Source organism: Mycteria americana, chromosome Z (genome assembly GCF_035582795.1).
Source record: "Mycteria americana isolate JAX WOST 10 ecotype Jacksonville Zoo and Gardens chromosome Z, USCA_MyAme_1.0, whole genome shotgun sequence".
In the NCBI taxonomy this organism is placed as follows: domain Eukaryota; kingdom Metazoa; phylum Chordata; class Aves; order Ciconiiformes; family Ciconiidae; genus Mycteria; species Mycteria americana.
In genome coordinates, this window is record NC_134396.1 from 28,035,672 (window position 1) to 28,039,613 (window position 3,942).

Consider the following 3,942-nt stretch of genomic DNA (forward strand, 5'->3'; position numbering starts at 1 on the left):
GATGCTGTTGCCCCCTCGAAGCCAGCACCCGCCTATGGGGCAAGCATGCCACTTGTCCTATTCAGAAACCATATATGCCACACGTATATGAGTTCCCAGTCGGCACAACTGCCGCTGTTCTCTCAACTAGCTCTATCCCACTTCTTGCACATCTCATGATTTTTAATCAGTTCTTGACTTCTCCAGCATATCGCAGTTTATTACTGGACATATTAAATGCTTTAGCAAAGTCTAGATGGTTTTCCTTTATTTCATATGCCCTGGCGTAGAAAAAAAGTAGGTTGAGAGATTTTCTTCTTGCTTCGACACATCCCTATTGCATTTTAGTTCCATTTTGCATTCACTTTCACAGCTTTAATTGTTCCTGATACATCTTTTTACGTTTAGCACAAGTGGTGTTTTGACATGAGGGGAGGCTAGCTGCAAGACCTTTGCTGCCTTTTCTTCCCTTTTAACTCAGCTGTTCCCTTTGGTTGTAAACAGTCAGAGGTGGCAACATTTTGCTCCCAGTTTGATAGACTTAAGATCTTTGCTACTGATTTTGCAATTCTGTGTGTGGGCTTCAGGGACCACTCTCCCTAAAGCAAGCAGGTCTGACCCTGAATCCATAGTCACCACATATGTTGAGTAGGCTGCTTTTCTTCTATCAGCTGGTTAGGTGTGAGCACTACTTATTCTTGGGTAAGGAGATGTGGGGGTTGATTCAGGACTAGCAATCATTGCTCCTTAGCTAGGGATTGTCCAAGTAACCGCTTGGTATGGCAGACTGTAATTGGGATGGGAAGAACATGACGGGCAACTGGCTGAAGGACAGGCATGTTCCCATGTGGCTGAGCACCAGCTCCAGGCTCTGACAGCAAATGCTTGACACTGCCAGGGTGGAAGGACTGGACATGGTGGGTGCCTTGGTTTGAGTGCTGGGCAGGGACTAGAGAGGGCACAGCTGGAGCAGGGAATATGATCTCCACCAGTCTTACTTGGCGAAACAAAACTCCTCAGGAAACAAAAGGCAGAGAAAGGGGAAGACACTGTTCCAACTGCTTTCTTCCAAGAATATTTTTATTTAGTTCCTGTATTTCATTCCAATGATTTTGCTGAAATGACATAAAATGTATTTGTTATTAGTTAGACATTTGTTTTTAGTTAGACACCTGAGTTAAACGGGAAGAAAAGGCAGCAAAGGTCTTGCAGCTAGCCTCCCCTCATGTCAAAACACCACTTGTGCTAAACGTAAAAAGATGTATTTGGGACAATTAAAGCTGTGAAAGTGAATGCAAAATGGAACTAAGATGCAATAGGGATGTGTCAAAGCAAGAAGAAAATCTCTCAACCTCATGTCTAACTAATAGAGTCCCCTTCGTTTTGGGGGCATCATGTAACTGTGTTGCTGAGAATAACCTAGGGATATCAGTGTAGCTACTGGCTTATCTCTGAGTGAGACTTATGATTATCTTCATTCCACCTGGCTGCTCGGGTAGTAATGGTTAATGATTTCCCCACGATGAGCATTTTCATGCTCTTTCACAGCCTCCTGCAGGTCACAGTCTGAAAGCCTGTTTTGCTTGTAAAGAGAAAACTACAGAGGCGGGGGTTAAGCTGTATGTAGTGTTTGGCATTGTTGCATGGCTGCAATTGATCTCACCCAGTTACATTACATAAGAGAGGTGAGAAAAAGGGGAGAATAGGTCAGGGCTGGGAGAAAATCTCATATGTGAAAGATCTAGAAGCTCCGTTTCCTGTTAACTCCCCTGGACTGATTAATGTTCTTGACATCTTCCACCAAAAGGGATCCTCCTTATCCTCTGTGGACAGTAATCATAATCCCCTCCAGACACCAGGCAAGACCTCTGACTTCACTCAGCACCATGCTGAGCCAGGCCCAGCACCACCCTGTGATGGATGCTAACGCGCTACCCAGATGACTTCCTAGCTGCAGGAAGGCAGGAAGCACAGGAGGCTTTTAAGAAGTGCTCAGCATTACTCCCAGCACTGTGAGTCTTTACTGCTGCAGATGGCCACAGAAGTCGTGCTATTCAGGAACTGAGCATACACCTTCCTCAGCTTAAGGACAATTCCTCTTTGGTCCTCCAGTAGATCACCACTACTAGTCCCATGCAGGAGGTATAGGAGCAATATCTGTATATGGATTTTGCTCGCGATGGCTTAGCGGGTCGTTTTGTGCCAGAGTCTGTCCAGTTGTTAGAAGGTTTGCACCTGCCACGATCCTCTCTTCAGTGGAGTGGGTGCCAACACGTTCCCTCCTGCTCAGTTCTGGGCGGCAGCTGGTAGGTTGGCACTGTCCTAACAGACGTGCTGGTTCTAGACCGTTATTCCTCAGGTTGGAGCCTGTGGTAGGCAAGCCACGTGGGCAAGGGTAAATGCAGACATACTTTGCCTGGAGTTTTGGTGCAGGACTAATTGCAGGATCATTGGACCTCAAGCAGTTATCTGTCTCGTGCCAGAGGGGAGGGTTGAGCTTTCCCAACACAAGCACTAGCTGGACTGAGTAGTTTTCAGTATCCCCGTGACTATGGGCTTGTGATTTATGTACCCATCCATATGTGCTGACTGTTAGCAATGGCTGGTACTATATTATTCTGATTTGATACAAGTTTTGGCCTGTCTGGTTTTTTTTCCTATTCATGTCTTCCTGTGTCTTCCTTTTGCCCAGTTTTACCACATAAAAGTTAGCACACTGTGCATAGAGCATGAAGTAATCCAACAAACTGACAAATCCTCTGCTGCCACATTAGATACCCCAAACCTGCAGGCAACAGCAAACATGGTGAATTGGAAGTTCATAGGAGCTCAGCAACCCAGCATTAGGAGAAGCTAGCCTCACTTCTTTCAGTTCATCATGTTTCCATGCCCTAATGGAGCACAGAACAGCAAGCTATGTGTAAATGGGAAGAAGTGTAAAATTTAACTCAGTTCCCACCTGAGAAAATTATTATCTGTCTGCAAATGGCTCTGGGGTCTCAGCAGAGACTATTTTTTAAAGCTTTTCTCTGAAAGGCCTTCATATAATAATGTAGCTAAATTCATCTACACAATTTATCATTCTAAGGACATATTGGATGAATAATTTCCAGCACCTAGCCAGTCCTTCTGGGTGATAATAATCGAAACAAGCTATTTAGTTAATGATACAGATTCTTACCTTCACATGCCCATTGGCCTTTGTGAAATAACTACACAAAATATATGGATAGAGATAGCATATCCTGCAAAGAGCTCACAAAACTAGCAGACCTGAAGTTGCTGTCCTCCTCACAAACTAATTTTCCAGCACTATTTTGCCATCTATTTCATATGACAAATAAATAGAGCTCAGATTACATAGCACTGGCTTTCTACTCACCTACTACTGTAATACAATATAGATCTTCACATTCAAAAGCTTTTGGAATTATAACTGAAAGTCCACTTAAGATACATTTGCCAAAACCTTTACTAGACCTAACAATGACAAGTGGACATGTGAAGTAACAGAACAGCCTCATCAGTATTCTCCTAGATGCAGTCATACTACCTTCCCCTCCACCCCCTTTTAAGACATAGATTAATATTGTTTACCACATATCTTTTATGAGAAAGCAAATTTCTCTTCCACCAACACCCATAATTTTTCTCCTAAAATTTGACGAACTGAAACAATATGCTAAAAAACCAATTGTTTCTTCCTTTACTCAGAATCAGCCACAAATTACTACAAAGAAATTTGCCACTGTTGACTTTCTCAAACAAAAGAGATGCAATTCTTGAGATAAGTGTTTTGACTAAATACCACTCTGTATCATCTGCCTTTCAGCCTAAGTCAAGATCTATTTGGAAGAGTAGTGGTTTTGTTCAGACTTCTCCAAAACTGTGGAAGCGTTCATATGCATCCATACATGCACACTAATTTCAACTGCAACAGATAATTTTTTCTAATTATTTTTC